The 22,477-nt window shown below is 36.6% G+C and overlaps 1 protein-coding gene across 2 annotated transcripts in view; it reads left to right on the forward strand.

Moving 5' to 3' along the window:
- The first annotated feature begins 582 nt into the window (after positions 1 to 582).
- Positions 583 to 22,477, forward strand: part of LOC150088474 (uncharacterized) — a 131,445-nt gene continuing 109,550 nt past the window's right edge. Inside the window, exon 1 of one of the 2 annotated variants that reach the window (XM_090369534.1) lies at positions 583 to 967. The gene's annotated coding sequence lies outside the window, so the exon portion shown is untranslated. Of the gene's footprint in view, positions 968 to 1,034; positions 1,126 to 22,477 lie in introns of those variants that run through there. The other variant, XM_090369536.1, reaches the window with a different exon arrangement.

Raw genomic sequence — 22,477 nt, forward strand, 5'->3', positions numbered from 1 at the left:
GGGAAAGGCTAAGGGTGAATCCACTTGGCAGTACATTTCGTTTTAAATCGATGCTGGCAACCAATGAAGTGGTTCTGATTGAGCTTTTCATTCATTTCTGCAGCTGATAACTGGAAGCGCAGAAACAATGGGCTGAGGGTGTGTGTGGGGGGGGAGATACCACTGGGTTTAATTACACATTAATTCCGTTAGGGCCGGAGACACCACGCGGGAGAGTCATTTTTACATCGTACGCTCCTCGTATTGAAAGGATTATCCAGGGAAAACTGTGGACTTTATTAAATGCACGAAAATAACGGAGAAACACAGACAGAAGAGAGAGAGCAAGAGACGGCGGGGTGGGGTGTACGGGGGGGAAGGGAAGGTTAATACATCGATCGCGTTCCTTTTCACAGTCCCAGCAGCATCATTGTCCGCTACAGATAATGGAACGGAGAGCGTCTGGGAGTCGATCTCTGGGACGGTTGCTATGGTAACCCACCGTTTTGCCGAGGCCCCCCGGTTGCCTGCGTGCCTACCCGCTAGTAAATCTTGCCTAGTGCCTCCGGGCTAAGAGACGAGTAGCCGAGCCACTGTCGAGACGGGGGTGTCCAGTGGTGTGCACACACACAACCGGAGCGTTTTGCGCGCGAGCCATTTGGTGTGTGCGTGCGTGTGGCGGGAACGAAGAGCAAGCGGCGCGTTCGTCACACAGAAGGTCGAATAGTATAGTGGAGTCTGGAACGTTTGCTGGTCAGGGAGAACGAAGAAGAAGAAGACGGTGTCTTGATCTGTTTTTGCGCGTCCGTTGGTGCCAGCGATTGCAGGATAATTCGCAAAAAGGGAGAAGGAAAGTTGGAGTCTGTGGTTTATCAAGAGGCCTCGTAGCCTTGCTTGTACTGTGTGCAAACCATCAGCCTCGTATTCTGGTTCATAGATCGAGTGAAGTGCTTTATCTCACGCTGCCTGGAATTTGAGACAGTGAGAAGTAAGTGTTGGCTCTCTTTAAGTGTGTGTTGTATACCGAATCCGGTGCTAGATTTGTGTTTTTGCGATAACGATTAAGGAGGTTTTTATTTTTTGCTTAAAAGTATTAAGATTAACGTTTTGAGTTGAGCTGTGAATGGTTTGATGTTATAGTGGAAGGTAAGAAACATTTTGTTTCGATGTCTTAAATCCACATTGATTGATTGATCAAATGATTTATTTTACTCTCAACTTTTTAAACTCTTCCAGCAGAGCTGGCAAAAGTATTATTTTGTTTGCATTACATTGTTTTCACATAAATTTTGTTTCATATTAAGTCATTCGGCTGTTTTCTTTCCGGGTTTATGGTCAGTTTACTGAGGTAAGTGAGACGAAAGGTTTATCAGTATTGTATTAATTTTCCCACGTTGACAGAAAAGAAACAACGTTGCGGACCCATTATTGAAGGATTTTATATTACTAGAACTTAAAACAGTGGTAGAATCACAACTGTAAACAGCTTACATGTACAGTATGTGTATTAACTTATAAGCAGAAAGGGTGAAGAAGGATGCACTTACAACTTCAAGCAACGAATCGACGATTTTTCTGATATGCGATTGCAAATTCAACTAACCATTCTCCAGCAGTTGGTTTTAAAAGCTCCAGTATTTGCTTTTCCCTCTCCGATTCATGACTCTTCCATTTCCATCCACTCTTGAAATGTATCCAAAGCGATTGTTACTAGAGATTGATATTCAACTTTCAGTCCCAAATAAATAAATCACTGTCTTATTATAATGTTAGAGAACAAGCTCTTTTTACGAAGATAATACCAGTGGTTTATTGAATAGCATCTTTCCTTTTCTATTATTAATTTTTGATTGAATGGTTTACTTCATTTGTGAAATCTCATTTAGTTAATGCAAGAAAGAAATCCTAAAGCTTTTTCGATACCAAAAAGTTGCTTTACTTCTTTTCCAGAAATATTGAATCTTTCTGTCAATGCGTGCAGTTACCATTACCTGTCTGCTGTGAAAACAGCATTTGTTTGCCAGTTCCGCTTGCAACCACCGTGTTCTGGCCGTTCCGCTTCTACCATCATGGCGGTCCTAGGGTTTTGCGTTCAAGAGTAAATCCGTCGTTTCAGCAGCTCTGGGGAGACACGAAATGGAGGGGGAGGGAATGTTTGCAGTAGAAATCGAGACCGCATAGGATTACGGGGGATTAAAACAAGCAGGAGAGGGGGAGGACGCATTGGGAAACGAGAATAACTGAGAAAACAACTTAAAGAAATTAACCAAAGATGTCTTCGCAGAAGCCGTTTTCTAAAGACGCGAGTTGGAGGAAAGTTAATTAAGCTGTCTATTCGATTAAACCCTGGAGATCGAAATTTGACCTTCTAGAAGAGATTACGACTGCGATCCTTACCAGCGGAAGTGGTCTATCGACTGTTTTCATTGCTATGAAATGTTGGACACCAAAACATTTACTTATATTCAGGCGTCAGGAAAAAAGGCCCTTTATTCTGAACTGGTATTAAAATTGTTAGCTTTGGCATTAGTATCAACCTTTCTTCGTTGATGAAAAGAGTGGTAGTCTTCCGGTAACCAGAAGTACGCATGCGCGATTTTTATTCTTTAGAATTTGCTTAGGTGGTAGTGAAATGTTTGTTCTATTTCTAAAACAACTCCTACGAAATTTCTTTTTTGGTTACTTTATTAGTGAATCAAGGACTTCTGTTGAATGACCTTTTTTAGTTCAAGCAGAAGGCTGAAACTGGTTGTTGGATGGGTAGTGGATGAAATACTGTCTGGGGAACGTTAACCTTGGTCAGAAGCAGACTAATCATCAACAGAACATGGAGAAGTCTATAATTTTAACGAGACAGTATTTCATCCAATTTTGACTCTTAACTTAAAACGAAGTTATTTAATGATGTGCTGAAATATGCTAAGCTATCAAAATAGTTATTCTCGTTTCCAAATACGAACACCCCAAAATAATTAATAGCATCCTAATACTAATATTTAAACCTAATTTTGGGTTAGGCTTAATTAGTTAAGACTGCTGACTTTAGTGGGGAAGAGACATTTATCTTTAAAATGCATACAGCAGCATTTTCCCTGGTAAAATTCCTACTTTTGGTTCGGTACTCAATTTTCATATTTCAGAAGCTTGCTTCTAAAATATGAAAATTTAGCTTGCTTCTAAAACTGTATCCCCGACGCCTTTTCCTTACTTATGCATTAATATACTCTTAAAATCGGGTTGTGATATTATTTAGAGACAATGATGGCTCTAGAAACTGAAACTGTGCTTTTATTTCTATATTATCTCTTCTTTTTAAAATAGTCTTCACATAATCTTCCTAGTACAGAGCGAGACATAAAGAAAAATCAATGCAAGCGCCTTCATAACCGGAAAATTGGCCATGCCCATCTGTTTTCGTAATACTCATCCCTGTTTCGCATGAGAAACATGTTCCGGACGCTCAAAGAGAACAGCAAGTGGAGGATTTATTTTTATTTGATTTCAGACTTAAGAGTAGCAGCAGTGGTTCAAAAAAAAAAACAAAAAATATTACTCCGTGCAAGATGTCGACTGATTATATCCCTATTGTTCCTATAGTACTGTAATTTCGTTCAAAAGCAAGTTATTTTTCCCCCATCGATCCTTTGAAACTTTCTAAGATAATTGGACAATAATGTATCCTCGCTACTCCACCTTTCATTCATCACTACTTGAGGTTGAATCACAAGATAAGATCAGTTCTGGAATCTCTATATTGAGGTAAACTCCTCTTATCAATTTACTAGTACTGTAATTTGTACCAACCATTTTGAGATGATCATTCATCTATTTAACAATTGGCGGCCTTTTGTCCATTTTATATTAAACAAGACAGGTCTGCATGTTCCATTTATCATCCTCTAATTATGCATCATTCGGTCAAACGGAATATGGACAATTGGCAATGACGTGGACCATTTTTAACTGGAATTCGTAAGGTGAAGTAGCGCAATATGGAGAATCAGTAGGTTATGGTAACAAAATGGTGAGGAACATCGCTAATCTAGTTTTTTATGAAGAAATTATATAATCAAGATATCAATAAGAATATTATAATTATAACAAGCGCAATTATGGGCTAGTTAAGGTAACTTTCTTAGTCCTTCTCCAACGTACTGTAGATGAGATTGATAACGCAATAAGAATTTATTAAAAACATGAGATTGGATGTTTTTTAAATCTGTTGTGCTAGCATAGGTCTTCTGTTGTTCTGCAATCATTCTCTAAGTTTTTATGATATTTTTTATAAGAAAGTCTGTAACTACACACGATCTATCGATCGTTCAAAAGCAAGTTATTTTTCCCCCATCGATCCTTTGAAACTTTCTAAGATAATTGGACAATAATGTATCCTCGCTACTCCACCTTTCATTCATCACTACTTGAGGTTGAATCCCAAGATAAGATCAGTTCTGGAATCTTCCTACTCCCGCTAAGCCCTAATTTTTCTTAGTGTCATTTACCATGAGTTATTTCTCAAACATACGTCGCCTGACAAAGCAAGTACCTTATCTCATATCTAAGAAATCCACAGATTTATAACGTAGTAGTTAATGGTCTTCTGGGCAATCTTAAGTGAGGCTTTCAAAGGAAAACCAGTCTACATGACACTTATTGCCTATTCTCCACTTGACTTTTCCCCCATATACATTGTGTACTTTTTGAAAATTTATCATCTTGAAAGAGTTTTTGCATACGTCATTATTAAAGCATATACAAGACTTTGACACGATTATTACTACTATATTTTAATAGCCGGGACGTTCCATTCTTCACCTTGTATAACAGTAAATTATTTCTACATCTACCCTCTGATTTAGACAATCGCGCTTTTCTCAATAGAACAACCATTAACTTCCTTAGAGTAATTTTTAGAAAGCAAAATCTTAATAGGTGCTTACCTTCGAAAACACTCAGTGGAACATTATTTAAAGAGAAGATCTATAAAATGATCTTAAACTAATTTTAAGAGACCCACGCATGTGATTATCATAGTGAAAATAGAAAGGCGTGTTATTAGCCTAAATATTTCATGGTAAGTCAAATAAAAATAAGCAGAATCATAAGATGAAATCAAACGGTTCAATTCAGTAGTCTTACAGAAATGATAAGGGATTTTAACTCGCGTTTTTATAGTGCTTTGGTTTAATGGTCAATGTAAATTTTTCTTCTAAAGGTACATCTTTCTAATTCGAGTATTTCGTTTGAAAATCGCATACTTTAATACGAGGGTATTTCAAAGTTTGACTTTTTTTATGGAATGAATGAAGCAGTCTAGAGATGAATAAAGTTTTAGTTAACTTGGTAACTTCCAAGACCTACACACCTGATTCGGTGGTCTCTCTTCTTTTCAAATCATTTATGAAGAACCCACTGCCTTGGCTCTCCAACCACTCTTGGACTGCTCGAATAACATCCATTATCTGTCCCAAATGGATCTCTCTCTCAAACGTTTCTCATTGCAGGAAAAACATTTTCACCCACTCACCCATACTTACCAGTTATGGTCCCAAAGGGCCCATATATGATGAATAGGGAGGGTGTGAAAACAATTTCATAATCTAAATCGTTGATTGTCCTCTGATTACTTGAGCGTTGTAATTGGTGGGAGTCTTATGCACGAGGACGATCCCTCAGAGAATCCCACGATGTTTAGCCTTCAAATAATCAGATTTCAGTATATGAAGGAAGAATAATATCTAGCAACAATGGATTTACCCTTTCGAAGATCACCCTGTCTTCTTTCCAAAAATCGGATGTCAACGTCTTGGAACACTTCGAAATTTCTTAGGGCAAGGAATTCATGGTATTCAAAGAGTTCACGGTGCCACTTCATGGATGATTGTTTGCTAACTTTATCATAGTAATCTTCCAAGTTAGAGTTATTAATGGATCTAAGCCTGTCTGTATATATTGACTTTGTCTATAATAACGATAGTCAACTCGTTTGAATTCTGGAAATTCGAAACAACTATCTTTTCACAATTCTTCCTCTTCTCGTTTGCATTCAAATCCTTTGGCAACGATTTCGCTGAAATTAAAGTTTCTTCTTTCGAAGAAATCTTTGCCAACATATGGACTCTTCCGCAGGGTGTGTTTAGTACCTTTGTTATATATTGTAACCCAATCCAACGAACTCTCAAAATTAGGTCATGGGCATCATCAATCTTTTTTTTTTTGGTTAACATAGTCACGAGTAGTCCAGATGCGACTTGATCTTTGGTGATTACAGCTACGTTTGAATTCAGCAAACTAGTTGTTAACAGTATGATAATCTTATAATGTCTCCATCATATTCACGTGGCCTTGTTTCTGAGACAGTCCTTTAAAGCAAAATGTATTTAATTATTGCGTGCATCTATTCTTTTTGTGAAATTAAGATATTATTCTAAAAACTGGGTTACACGCATTATATATATTGCATGTGTGTGCAATTTAATAATAATCGTGTTTATTTCTAATAATTGAAATAAGGTTGGACAGAAATTTTTTCAAATACCTCTCTTAAGTTGACGTCTTGGAGTTTGGAATTATTTTAGTATTTCCATAATTTTATCATTATATTTTAATGATCTCATTTGTCCTGTACGGCTTTCGTGCATTAATTAAATGGCAAATACATTTCAGATGAGTTATTCTTAATTACTTTTTTTTCTGTGATTAATAGAAATGAAATGCAAATAACTAATTATCTTGTTTAACTAAAAATAAAATTGTTTTCGTTTCATTCCATATATATTCCAAAGTAATATTCATTTCACATTTTGTTATACGTTACAATTACCAAAGCGTGAAATGCAACACGCGTTTCAGGCTCTGCGATTTAATAAATTAAAAAATCATATACTGTCAACGTTTTTAGTGCTTACAATGGACAGTATATGGATAACCTATGTGATATATACACTGGTGTTCAAAGAAAGTGCATCACCTAGGAATTTCACATTTCTAACCCTTTTTCGCGATGGTATGTTACATTAATGACTAGCATCACAAATATAAACGAAAGATATTTATTAATAGTTAGGCAAAGCTAAGTAATATTTGACAGGCGCTCTCAAAATATTCCAACCTTTATACAACAGTTTTGGTAAACACGACAATTTTATCAGAAGCCCTCAATTTGCTTCAGTTTATCATTTTAAATGGAAAACAAAATGAAAAGTTCACCAGGTGCAAACTAATATTTAGTTGAACCGCCTCTGGCCCTGATGACAGCAGCATACCGTCGAGACATTGACAAGATCAATTTCTGAAGATAATCAACTGATAGTTCGTGGTTCCAAACACCAATTATGAAGTTCACGAAGGGTCTTTGGTTTCTTTCTGGCAACTGCAGATTCCACACGATGCCAACAGTTCTCTATAGGATTCATGTCCGAGCTGTTTCCTGGCCAGCTAAGAGTTGCAATGGACCGTTCTTCCAACCATTTTTTTTTTATCTCTAACAAATCTAAACACATTACTATCGAACCTCTAATGCAGAAATGAAGCTAAAGTAACTACAGAAATGCCTACTTGCACTTTTCGTCCGATGACAAGGAGCAGAGTCGTCCCGAAAGATGCAGTTACTTGGCAGGTTGAAATGATCTCTAATGGTTGGCAGCAATTTGCCTTCCAAGATAGCCAGGTATCCATTGGCATTTATGGAACCTTTTATAAACTGCAGGTGACCTACTCTGCAATACGAAATGCACCCCATTATCATTTGGCTGGTAGGAAATTTCACTATAGACAACATACAGTCTGATGGTATTCTTCACCATGTCTACTGCGAATCGTTAGTCTCCCATCAGAGCCATGCAGGTTGAATTTCTTCTCATTCGAGAAAATAACTGACTTCCACTGCTTGGGGATCCATTTGACATGCTCTTTACACCAAATTAATCGGACCCTTTTCATTTTTTTGTGAAATGAAAAGTTCTTAGTATGTCGGGCTAAAAGTCCATTTTTGAAGAGGTGTCTTCTGACTGTTACTGCACTTACTACTATTCTTGTATGTTCTTCCCATTCTCTTTTCACCTCAGACGAAGAAGCTTTACGGTTTTTAAGGCATAAGCGCTTCAGAACGCAGTCTTGTTTTGGCGTAGAGATTCATTTGCGTCCGGTTCCCTTTTTCCTATCAGCAGAACCAGTATTCTTGAGTTTGGAAAGAAATCTACTCACCGTCGACTGATTACAAGACACTATAAGCAATATGATGAGAAAAACATCCTTCCTCACATAAAGCAACCCCAGCACTCTTTCTTCGTGGCGTGAACTGCACGTAACTCGCTATCCTGACACAAGCAAGGAATGACTGCAACTCTTGCAGATCGTGCTTATATAGCTGATGCAATATTACGTCATCACCTACGCGTGTCAATCTTATCTGATGCAATCTGTAAGAAATATTGCCATATACTTACGTTATTCGGACGACAATTACAATTGTAAGGGGTGATGCAGTTTCTTTGAGCACCAGTGTATGTACGAAAGCAATTGCTGGATTTATATTGGTTGGATTTCAATGAAATCCAACCAATATAAATTGCATGACAGGTCTTTCAAAATTTACCCGAGAATATAAAATTTTATGAAAATCTATCCACTTGGAGTCGAGTTATTACATGCGGACAGACGAACATAGTGAAGACAGTAGGCTTCACCCCCCCCCGTACTTCTGTACATATTTATAGTACATCTGAAGGAATCCTGGGATACCTCATGGCGAAAAGTCAAATTATTTATAAGTACTACCGATTTAGAATTCATGTACTGTTGATAATGAGATAAAAAATAGTAGAATGAAGGGTTAGAGCGATGAGAGGGAGTTTTTATTTTGATCAGCCACGTTGAAACAGAACTAACAAGAAATCTTCAAAGCAATCAAATTTAAAATAAGTTTAAGAAAACTTGACAGATTAAAACAGTTCTTTTAGAAAAAATATAAACAGAAGAGGGCAAATGGGAATCTAATAGACAACACATTTAAGAACTCATTTATATTAATTAATTAAAATAATATAATTCTCCATTTAGTAATTTTTCATAACCAAAAGCGAATACCACTCCAAATATGTCATATTTGCATCACTACAGGACCGAGTATTCTGTAGTTTCAGAAGCGTTGGCCTGATTGGTAACATCAAGATTTAACATATTTAATTGGCTTCCACGCGTATCACTAAAATACTCTCAAATCCTAAATTTGAGAACGCGCGTTAATTTTGTTTCAAGAACGTGTGGCACGCGCAACAAACGTGTTTTACTGATGTTTCGTTATCCTTGTTACAGATTTTTACCACTAGGTGAGGACTCGGTGCAAATTAATACTGCCATCTTGCAACTGAAGCAATAACGTACAATTCTGAGATGGCCTTATTTAGCTGAGATATATTTTTAAAATGTCTAATATGGTAATAATGCCTTTTTTATTTATTTTTTTGAGTTAAAAGCTTCTGGAACTTTAGAAAAAGCTGTAACATCGACGGACAAAAATGAGCCTGCTTAAATACGTCCTGTCGATAAGTACACAGTTAATAATTCCCCAAGGGATCCTGGAATGCTTCTGTGTTAGAGACATGGAAAAGAAGATTTAATAGCTGGCTGCTTCTAATTTGAAGCTATTCTCACGAGGGCAAGTTTCCTCTATTGCCCAGACATAGAGGTGATGGAACTAAAGCTAAGAAACGTCACTTAATGGTAAAAACAATAATAAAAAAGTAGAAGAGCAAAGGAAGTTGGCTTATAAATTTGTTTTTCTGAGACGAACTTCAACTTTCTTTGCCCCAAGGGTGTATATAATTAACATTTATTAGCACTTTGGAAATGCTCGCGATTTTAAGTTGGGTCGCAAATTAAGAAAGCATTCTTGGTGCCAAAGAGGTACCACACTTATTTAAAAGATCAAGTTCGTCGCTCGTGTAGATTAATTTTGACGACCTGTGGAATGGCTGCAATTCCCAAATTGCTCTATTAAGAGTATTTAGTTGCGCGAAGGGAAAATGTAAAGCTAAAATTACAGCCACAGATGCTTATCATTCTTTGAATTATAATGGGGGTAAGGGGACGGAAGCGGCCACCAAGACAAAAGATGGTTCATTAAACCGTGTGCTCATTGTCCTAGACAACGGAGGCGAATAAACTGACAACTTTCTTTTCGTTTTTTATGTGCGCCCTCATCAAGGACAGCACCTCCGCGGCTTGCGGTAAAGGCGCTAAATGACCTGGTTCAGTAACCCGGTGGGGGGAGGAAATGCAGATGCTTTTTTATGCTAAGCAAATACTTTCTGTAATGGTCTCCGTTACTTGACCGTGAGATGAATATTAGAATCAGAAATCAGGGCTGGGCCTTGGAAGAGGTTGCAACGGGAGCATCACAACTGGTTCTTTGATTTGAAAGAGCCCAAATCCAAACGAGTGGGACCCCGCAACACTATCAGTAATTCGGTCTTGAATACCTCTTGTGCTACTTTTAAGTGATAATTATTTTAAATTTGAATTAGCATACTGTTTATTGAATAATCACATTTTAAAAAATACAAGAAAGAAATGACCAGTTTTTAATCAGTACAAGAACTAACAACGGGCTTTACCTTTTAGCTTTTTTTTTTTTTTAACATAGTATTGGTCGTTCTGGACATAGAAGCTGATCTACAACGAGCTCAAACACAAAACAGTTCATCCGCAACTTAGGATATAAAAATTGCAGACCAAAATAAAGTTCTGTCTGATTTTTAAATCCTTGCCTGTATATCACTGCAAGATTTACTTCTTGAATTTTCCAGTATCAAGCTTTAGACAGGCGAAATATACAACCTACCATTTTTAGTCTGCACAGTTCTCTTACAGAATTATGACTTCTTCATTCAAAATCGGCAACTACATATTTTGGATTTAAGTTAAAATAAACAATTTCTTTTCAAAAAAAAAATTCGAACGACCCGCTTCCACAATACCAGAAAGAAGCCTGTTCGGCAATCAACCATCTGATGGCTGAAGACAAACTGCCGCACATCTATCCTCCAACCATCCTTCATCAACCTGAATTTATACGATCGTGTGTAATCTGAGCAAGAGGAACAATGCCATCAGCATTTAGTTAGCTCAATCCATTCATAGCCTTTAACGTCTCAGTCAGACCATCCCACAGAATAGTAATTCCTTTGGTCCATCTTCCTCTGCAAGTCTTTTTGCATGTAGTTTTTTCTACAGTTTGTAGTAGATTCACTATGAATCAACCTACAGGAAAATCCTGTTTTCTACAATTGGAGAAACGTTGAATATTGTGTAGGTAAATACACAGTGAAATCTTCACATCAAAATCTAAAATTTCAACCAATTTTACATATACCTAACGTATTTTCAGTTACTATTTGCGATTACATAACCTAAAGTTTTACGATTGCAGTTTCAGAAAGAATTTTTTATATGTGCCTGGTGTGTTTACAGGTAAGTTTTTTTCCTTTAAACAGTTTTTTTACATTAATGTTCATTATTGTTATTTGAGAGGAATGTCATTTAGAATAATGGTGAATAATTTTTAAGATTCTTTAGCTGATTATTTTTGAAGATTCCCATTATGAAGAGTAATCCTTAATCTAGGAGGTTTTGCATATTTAAGGTAGTGGTGTTTGGGGAATTTTTGATGGCTGTAGGACGTTTGAGTTCTTCAAATATGGACAAAGTACAATCGCCCGGATGATAGCAGAACCAATTGGAAACTTCTAGGTGCAGTTCAGAGCTCATATGTAGATGTTGACTACAGAATGCTATAACGGAGGACCAAACACTAGTATGTATGGATTAGTTCATTAGGAGTCACGTGCTTCATTCCATCTTCGGCTTTCAAGATTTTTTTTCTCAGCTCTAAGTTAGTTGATCTTGGGCAGTTTATCTCAAATTACTCCATTGTATATGTGCGCGCGCGCACAGTTCACAGACACGCGAGCTATTCACAGCTTATCAGTGGTTGGCATCATGCAAGACAGCCAGCCTCGAAACCTCATTTGTGGTTATGGTGAGAATGCCCCCGAGAAATTCTGGGAACTCCCTGCTGGAAGAAGAAGAAGAGTCCGAGTATTTCACAGCTTGATGGGTTCAGGAAATTCTGCAACAGCCTGTATGTTTGAATAATAAAGTACCAAACGAGATGAAGGAAAGAACTCAGAGGATCAGGAAAGGCCCCCTGCTCCTCAATTCCTTCAGATTAATAACTAAATATAACCTTTGGGCATTTCTCTAAATCTTGTCTGTATGCGCGAAAGTCCATGATTGGTAGTTCATAGACAATGTACGGCCTCCGATTGTATTAATTTTTTTAAAACGAAGTCAGCAATAACTTAGTTACGCTGTAAGCTTGAACGTTTAAAGTATATACAGTAAATCGTTGTAGCAAGGCAAAGTGCTGTAAGCATCTCTTGGATGTAATGAAAACAGCGTTGTAACTTGGTTAAGCTATAGTTAAATTTGCTTCAAGAAGTATAAGTTTTTGTCACTGTTTGCAGACAAATTGAAAGTTTTCGATTTGACAATATCTTCGATGATTTTCATCCCAGAAAGGCAAGATTAATATAAATACGTTGAACTAAATCTCTAATTCAGTCTGTGTCTGTTTTGGGGATGGCGAGTGGTGGGGTTCACCAAGAGAGAAACAGCTAAGCGAAAAAATCTTTCAAGAGGAAGACAGTGTCCAGAGCTCGCCGATCCCTGAGTATGTGAAGAAATAAATAAATGTAAATTTTTAATGTATTGCTCAATAACTGTTTTCTTAATCAAATCGGTATATGCAGCGAAGGGAAAGCACCGTTAAAACTATGTTGATATGATGTCGAAATTTGGCTTCATCCACTTTGGAATCCGAGTTAAGGTTACACGAATGCATATTATGCTTCACAACATGTTGCTCGACTGAGCTGTCTCGATAAGGAAGTGCATGTCCATCTGCTGATCCGGTGATATTTCAGGAGCCAGCAGGATTTCGAAATCATTAGATGGCTAATGTTACCGCTGATATTAAATATTACTTGTTTATTCCATTTTTTTGGCTGAAAGTATCACTTGCTTCGTGCCCAAGCCTGGTTGTCTTGATAATAGTTGCATAGGTTACCATAACCTTTTAAACTTCATGAAGAAAAAGGATTACTTTATTATGTATATCACGATTTTACAGTACAAGACTTTGAAAATTAATGGCGTGTTTCCAACTATTTTACTCATTATATTTGCATATGTAGCGCTCTGGTGGTATAAATCTTTTGCAAGCTGTTGAATTTAAGATGTATACCCCTCTTCGGTATTTTATGTCCCCAGTTTTGTTTATATCTCGGCCATCCCCTTTTTTGGGGAAGGATAAAATTCACAACCACCCTGCTTCCTAGCCATAAAAAAAATTAGTTTCTCATTCTATTGCTTTTTTAATTTACTGTGGAAAGATGCAATCCTTCAGGACATCCTTTCGAGGATAATAGGGATAATTATCCCTATTATCCTCGAAAGGATAATAGGGATAATACAGAAGACGATATTAATGTAATAGAATTCCAACGTAGTCTACTATTTTGACAAAAATATTGGCTTCATCAGATAATGTTGATTCTGTGCCAATTATCTCTTTTTTAATCACACATATATAATTCACGTAATCGGCCTTTTGGCTCCAACCATTAAAAAGGATAATCGCAGTTATATAAATATAATCCACTTCTGAAAATCAATTTTATAGCAACTCAGATTCGTTACCCCATCCAGTGATAAATAATCATCTTTGAAATATTGTCCACAGGTGGGGAGAGAGAGAGAGTACAATTATAGTAACCGCTTCCCGCCTACCCTCGCATTTTCCCTTTTGTCTCCCTCTGTCGCCCTTCCAAATTTAGCCGGTAGTTACTTTGAAATAAATACCCTGTCTGTTTGATGGGCTGAGAAGAGATTGATTTTCCAACTCTTAGTTTCTGTGTCACCGGATACCAGTTCCGGGAGACTAGCGATCTAGTTTCAGATACAGCATTTGAGCGATACCACATGAAGTTCTATTTAATCACTTTGTACAAGACCTCGATGCACTTCGTAGGAAGCAGTACTCACGATGAAAGGTGGGTACGAAGCCTACAATGCTCAACTTCTTTCTGTACGTGCACACACAACAGGCATCATTTGAGAAAAAGGTTTGAACTCGAATATTGTCCTAATAACAACTTATGCAAAGAATGAATAGAAGAATGTTATATTATAATATTAAAACATTAATGATCACGATGTATTAGCCTATATATTTACTGTATTGTGGTTCATACTGGTAAATTTGGTTCACAGCAACTGAGTCAGCATTCCCTTAATTGTTTAATGTTATGGTTAAAAGATGCGCAAAACTGCAACTGTACTTATTGTTTTTCACTATGTTAAAATTCAAAATATTGAATGGTAATTTTGTTTCAAGCCAAGTATGGAATTGAATACGCATTCAGTCCTATATACTTCACAACTGAAATCGCGTGACAAGTTGATCTTATTATTTTTGGCCAATTTTCTGCACATAGTTGAAAAATAAATCTCTTCAATCTCCAGTGAAACTTCGTGCAATAAAGACCAATTGTTTCTAACTACACATCTCACGTTTTATTGTAGAATGCCTGAACAGATTTTTTTTCCCCACCTCATCAGCTGGAGGGAAAACTTATCTAATAATTAAAATGAAACAGAAAAAAAAAAAAACGACCTTTGGATGAACTTGATTTACAGATGAAATGTATCTCTTTAATTATCTCTTCTGATTTATTACTCCACTGAGATAAAATCTAGCCATAGCTGAGAGAAGAAAAAAAATCTGTTTTTAAGCAATAAATTCAATTACGAAATTGTATTTAGATGTTATCAGCGCTAACACCGAACATAAGGTTCACCCCAAGAGGAAATGGGTTAGGCTTGGTACACTCCATTTCATTCACGTACAGTGTCTTTCAGATGGACAATTACAAAGACGATATCTAAACAGCTGAGAAAACTGTCGCGATAAAGACTCGGACGCAATTCTCAGAAGCCTTGCCTCAGTCTTGTCAACAACAAAAAAGTAAAATATACATAAAAAAAAGGACAGCGAACATTATAAAATTATAACTGGCTTATGTCTCATTAGCAGTTTGTGAGAAATGAAAATGCGCCCCAATAGTTTCATATTTTTACATTTTTTTTCTCATATATTTCATTTTCCAGTCTCCCCGTCTCCCAAACTCAATCCCCCGGCCCTTCCTAACTCAGATATCCAGTTTTCTGCTGGCTTAATTAGCTTGGTCGTGGAAATAGTATTACTGGCCTAGCGTCTCTTTATCGATCGGGGCCGTCAGACATGGGGCTATGTGTTACCGCGTGGGCGTATCGAGTCACGTGCAATGTGCGACACGTGTGTGCCGTCTAGACTGGCTTTGCCTAATGAATATTTGAAGCTCACTCGGGTACACTGTTAGTGTTGGTCGCACTTTCTTTTTTTTTTTGTTGTTGATGTGAGAAAATATTTTATTTCTCAACTGTAAACGGATGAAAAATTCTATAAAAAGACGCTGAAGGAAAGGTCTTGAAAGAAATCTCCTTTAGCAATTCGTTGCACGATGAAACTCCAACTGTTTATTACTTTTTTCCATCCCACTAATCACTTAATCCATTAACAACGAAATACAGTAACTCGCTTTTCTACATTTTAAAGTCGATCAATAGTAGATTGTTTGCTGTTCCTCTGGCTATCCTGATATTTTACACCAGGAAGCTTTAATTTACTTAATTGGTATATTTGAAATCGCTTCTTTCACTGTATGTCCACTCACTGTTCGTCAGCCAAGATAACAATCTGTATTTTCATTATGGTGTTTTCCTCTCTCTTTGATTCATGGATTTTTGGCTTTTGTGCACCAGGTGGTTAATTAGTAAAACATAAAAAGAAAAAAATCAGGTTTTTGTTGCATAATACTTCTCCAGGTGATGGTGAAATAAAAGAATGTCTGGTGATTCATCCCAACCAGGTAACGCTCATTGGCTGTAGTGGTAGAATCTACATGCAAGTACGTAGGACATCTGGAACTTCATATAATACAAGGTAGGAAAGTTTACCTTTTGGAAAAATCCACCTGATTCCAACTCCATGTTGAATTACATTCACTTCTTGCGATCTTCCTGTTAATTGAAAATTAATTGTCCATTTTAACAGACAAATATGAGCTCATCTAATTGAGCTGCCCCTCTGGAAATCGATGGACTCATGTTTTATTTTGTGTGCGGTAATTCAATGGGGAATCTGTATACAGGGATCGGGCGAGGGAATTCAGGCTCAAGGGACTTTGTGTCCGTCGACATCATCTACGATACATAATTGCTTTCTGTGAACTGTGGTGCAGAAGTTGATGGAAAGCTAATTTCCCTTGGTACAGTGGCAGGAATGAGCGAACTTTCACCGCGTTATAACTGACAAGAAATTAGAGCGTCTGTACTACAAACAAACAAGCCTGTTTTAATTACAATAAGTAGTAATGGCCCTTTTTATATATATTTTTTTAGTTTGAAGAACGCTGAACCTTCCTATATAGAGAGTCATAATTGAATTATCAGTTGTTGAGTTTTTAATAACCAAAATATTTATTCTGTAGAAATCATCGTTAAGTTCATTCGAAAGAAATTTTTGCTGGCTTATTTTAGCAGGATGTATTTACTCAAATTTTGAATCTTATACGGGCCGGCCTTATTTAGATGTACTCCAGGATGAGTGGCTGCCGAGTGCGTTTCTGTCACGCACAAACTATATATAAAAGTTGAAAAAGATTAGATAAGTTATAAGCGAATAAAATTGAAGGTACATAAAAAATCACGATAAATTAAATACAGAGTTAAAATTGCACAAAAATGTACACCTCTCTGTTCCAATAACAGTTTCTTGCAAAAGGGTTTTCTCCAAATCCGTGAAAATAAGCGAAGGAAAAGTTAATTATCTTCCAAACATTCAAATAATTGAAAGAAAGAAAATCAGCTCTTTGAATGTTTAGAGTGACATTTAATTTTGTACTTTTATGGAGAAAAAAACAAAAAAAGCCAAAAATTTCTCAAGCTGTTGGATTTTTTTGAGAAATTTTATAGAATTTTTTTTTTCTCCAGTCTTTGAAAGCAACCTATTGGATACACCGAAGATTATAACAGAAACAAATGTTGACCAGTGTTATTACCAGTGGATGGTTTATCTGTACGATGCCATGTTTCATTAGAAATGTTTTCAAGTGCGGAATGGGCGGGGAGGGGAGCAGTGTCGTGCAACAAGAATTAGCTGCTTTCTTTCGAAATTTCAACCTCAAAGTCCGGGAAATGCGCTTCAATAGTCATTGAAGCATCTGCACGTAGAACACAACATTGAGTCTCACTCACCCCTTCAGGTACAAGTTCCTTAAGAATCACACTTTTTGTAGAAAAGCATGATCAGCATCATCTTGATCCTGGATTCTGCAAACGAAACTTTTTGAGTCTTGGTGATGATTTTGAAGTCTACTGCACGCTTTAGCGCTTCGTCTCTGGGTCATTCTGAAACACACTCATCCGCAGTAACATTATCGAGGAAATTAAGATTGTGTTGACAAGTCTGCATTGATGACTCTTCGTTCCTTCTGCTTATCCGTGAGGCACAAATTTTGCACAGACTTTCCTTAAATCTTCATTGCAGAATTTGATGAATTATCTCCTTATTCATATCCAAATAATTCATCATTCTGTGAGCGTCAAACGATGATATCTTGCCACAGTTTCTGAACTTTTGCAACTGTCCTCATTTCGAGAGGTTGAAAGACCCACGTCTGGGGTCATCGTGACCCAAGACGTGGCGCCCTTAGTATCTCAGTAATTTTTTTCACGGCGCCTCTAGGCCAAAAGAAATACCAAACAGTTCTGTTTATTAAGTAGTTAGTTCCGAACAACTTAATAAGTAATGTTTAAACTGTGATAATGTGGAAACTGAACTACCTCGAGCTAGTAGTTCGCGCGGTGTCCGACGGATGTCGAGTATCGCTGTTTCCCTCGAAATTTTAAAATATCCCGCGGCGCCCCTGTGAGTTCGCTGGGGAACCGCTGACCTATACCATTCAAACACAATGATACGACTTAATGTTTCATCACCATAAATAGTTTTTAACATTTCATACTTTTTAGGTTTTCCCCGTTAAAAACAAAACTTGATATTCCTTCGTTACTCCTTTGCAGAATCGTGACACGGAACGTTAGTATTACTAACGACACTGGTTGTTACTTGCAACCTGTCAGCCTACAGAAAAATGTCTGTACTACCATCTGTTGGAAGCAGTTTTGACCTACAACATACCACTTCCGTTTATTTTCAAACTCATCGAACATGTCCTCAAAGCATCAGTACGGGAACTTTATTGCCACACCTCATACGCTGAAATGTGATTGATTTGAACTTTTTTTTATTAATGTCTAAAAGTCCAATAATATACTTCCATTATGTAATTAAAGCAGTGCTTTACATTTCATCCACATCCTATTTTTCTTAAAATTGATTTTTTTAAAAATTTTCTGTGATTAACTGAAGTGAAAAGTAAATACTGTATAGTTATATAACCAATTACAGTAATTACCAAAATTTCAACTTTTATAGAACACTTCATTAAACTATAGTTTTAAGTTTCTCGAAACGTAGCCGTTTAGTTTAAATGTGTATAATTTTTTTTTGTTTTGTTTAGTATATTTTCTGTATATATGTATATACTCTTCAGAAGCGACACCACGTGTTCGAATCATGCATAACACTACACGTGAAGTGTTCACGACTGTCTAAAGCTAACAATACTGCATATTTAATCTGTAATTTCTTTTTTCCAAACAAATTTTATGGAAAAAAAAATTAATTGTCATATTTCTATTTGTCCGATTTTAATGAAATTTGGGTTGGCTCGATATATCATTCTATGTGAACCAAATAACATTTTTCAGTCGAGTTGTTACATGTGGACGGACTCGGTGAGGACAACTGTTGTGTAAGCATATATACTAATAAATCCTCTAAGAATAATAGCAAATAATAATAATAATCATTGGGTTTCACATATGCGAATGCTCTTGGGTTAAATTAATTTTTCTTGTAATTTTATTGCCTACTGGCCGGTAATGTTTGTGTAAAAATGTATGTATGTTTGGTTTAAAAATGGATTTATTAGGTTTATCTATTTTTTTTTTTTTTTTTTTTTTTTTTGTGATATTTGTTCAATCATAATGATGGCGAAGGAAGAATTGCCTAATAGGCAATTCTTTTCCAACCAGCTGGTTTCAATTAGGTTGTTTAGAGTTGAAACAAACTAGGCGCAATAGGTGGGGGTGGAAAGAAAAAAAACAGAAAGTTGTCTTCAAACCGTTGCTACAGGGGTTGCATAGTTATTAGTAATTTATTATTTTTTAAGTGGGTACTGGTGTTTTAGCAGATACTAACGTACCTGAGTTTTAATTACTTTCAATTTAATAAAAAAAAAATTTTTTTTTTTTAAAAATTGAAGTTCGATGCAAACTGAGATACAGTGGTTAGTGATTTTGTAAACTTCATTGAAATATGTACAACTGAATATATATCAGCATTTATTTTTATTATTTTTTTGTTTGGTTTTCTGCACCCGAAGATCAAACTGTTGTTTTTTTTTTTTTTTTTTTGGCGGCCGCCTGGGTGGGGTCACGTAAGAAGCTTTCAGTTCAGCTAATGTATTCAGGATGACAAAGAAACTGCTCTGTGTGGCTCGCGACGAGTACTTGGTGCTTTCTACAATGTCTCGTATTCTTCCCTGAGGGTTCTGCTGTTCATTCTTCTTCCAGGTGTTTGTCTGCAGCTATTAGCCAGCAATAAAGGTCACGGTACGGAGGAGGGGTGAAGCGGCAGCGTTGCATGCAGTAATTAGCTTGAATGGGCAGGTCTATGAGTACTAGACTTTTGTAAACCAGGGTTAGGCTAAAAGTGACTCTGCCCACGCGTAGTAGTTATTGTGTAGACACGCATGTTAATCTTTGTTTTTTTAAGATGGAATAATAATAAACCATCAAAGATCTCTCGGTGTCCCAATTACACTGTGGGAATCTTCATATAAACATTTTAATAAGTAGGAGGTATATCTAAATCTGGTAGGGTGTTCATCCGCGTATAGTGTGATTAAAAATAGAATCGATTAGTACTTAGACTAGAATAAGGTCGTACAATAAATTGTTTTCGGTATGACAAATGAGGTTTAAGTCTAGTCAGAGAAAAGCTATTGTTCTGATGACAATAGCTCCAACTTACCGATCAATACTGATAGTCTTTGTAGTCAGCTGCGTCAGTGCAAGAGTTCGACTTTCATGCATCACTCCAATGCACGAGTTGTCATTTATAATGGAAGAGGGGAAATGACTCATCTTTATATACTTGTAATGTATATATATACATTAATACGCTCAAACAAATTTCTTCCCTTTATGAGAAAACAGTGAAAGATTAAAATTCGTTATATAGATTCTCTGGAGAAATTTCTTCCCATATAATTTCTAATCTTAAAAGGAAAAAAAGTGCATTCACGAGAGTAACAGTCCTGCATTGTGCGTGCGAAGTTTAAGCAGGAACAACACCTGGATCCAAGAGGTGGTATGGTTCATTTTGTTTGGGGAGAAGATATGTCCATATGAGTATCGCTTCTCCGAGATTATACATTACTCCTTTGAATATACACTCACATCTAGTGTAGTATAGGGTCGCAGTAGGAGAAAGAGGAATAAACCGATTCTACCTGCTGTACAGCCGCCAAGGTTCATCAATAAAGGAGATTGCGTATAATATCGAAAAAATAATGAATGCATTTAAAGCCAGGCACAGTACTAAGTGTTCTCGGTTCTAATAATGCCTTTCGTGTTTGGAATTTTATAAAAAAAAAAAAAATAATAATGCATGATTTTTTAAATACAATTTGTTGGTTTTCTTTAAAATGTCTTTCTTTTTTTTAATAATCCTTGTTTTCCCTCACTCTGCCCCGAAAATTAAAGGAGGGAAAAACAGGGATACGTATTAACCAAGTGACTATTTGAATCTGCTTGACCCAGCACACAAATAGAATTTGAAAGTAATGTATTTTTCTAGTTTCAACACTAAAATTAGCAAAAGACGACCATTTCAATTAACTGAAATTTTAATATTAAGCAAGATTCTGAAACTATTTGAACTTTTGAGTACTCTGGTTGTAGTACGCAACCGCATTGTATTCTAGTTCATGTTTTGTCGTGTATTATAAGTTCGATTTGCGTGTTGCGCAAACAGAAGAACCCTTGGAAAAAGCTTAGGGGGAAGGGACCCTATTCGTGACATCCGCCGCCTGAGATCGGCCAACTACAGTCTCGATCGAAGAGGCATTTAAGAATCTCCCCACCAGTTTCCTACTGGATTCGAACCCAGATTTCCTCCAAACAATGACAAATGGAATATCACACACGAAGGTGCAGCCGTGAGCTATTTTTTATTTGTGAGTGTTGCAGTGCAGTAACCCAAAGGATAATCAAACTGTGTGCCTACCGATTTTTTTCTTTTGCGAAAGGGTTGATCGTGTCAGCTTCCTAATGCCCTTGGTAATAGTTGAAAGTTCTATTTCCACTGTGGCACATAGGTTGGAGGAGTTTTCAACTATTTGACAAGAACGATGATTGTATTTTGGGGTCAAGTGGATTAGAACCACAGTTAACTCAAATACGTGTAAATTGTACTTAAAGTTAACTACTGTGCGAAGGGAGGGTTAAGTTTAACTACAACATTATCCACTCATCTCTTAAGTTTTACTTATATGAAAATTTATTCATATAAAATTATAAGTGCATCAGTGAAGTGAAGACATAAAATAAAAAAAGGCTTTAATATTTTCACGTATCCTTGTAAAATTCCTCGCGTGCTATAATTTAATTACTAATGAAAAGTTTGGGACCGCTAGTGGTCCATTTCGCGCAAGGCACTGTTTTTCTGAGTTGGCATCTTTCAAACGCTTGAATCAAAGAGTCAACATTCTTTTGCAGTTCAGTTCCAAAATCGCCGAACTAACTTTCTAATTATCCCTTCTACTTAGCCTTAACATTAAGATCAAATGAGATCCTTCCGATTTTTTTTTTTTTTTTTTTTAATTAAAACCTTGATACAGTGTACTCTGATATGCAGAGTATAATAACTGTGTGGACGGAAGTATTGAGGAACGTTGAGCATTTCATTCTCAGTTTTATGAATTTGGATAATATAAATTAGCTTGCATACATGTCATGCAGTTCTTATTTAATAAATTACCCGATATAGGCCTGCATGTACTGTAGATGGGGAATTAATTTTGTAGGAAGGTGATAAGTTCTGCAAAAATTGACAAAAGGATTAGAAGTGCAGTGTAACATCGTAGGTTTCGTTTGATTACTGCCCAGGGACATCGCAAGATTAACTGAAGATTACTTACGAGGGGGG

This window comes from Mastigoproctus giganteus, chromosome 3 (genome assembly GCF_048544385.1).
Source record: "Mastigoproctus giganteus isolate SK-2022 chromosome 3, ASM4854438v1, whole genome shotgun sequence".
Taxonomy (NCBI): Eukaryota; Metazoa; Arthropoda; class Arachnida; order Uropygi; family Thelyphonidae; genus Mastigoproctus; species Mastigoproctus giganteus.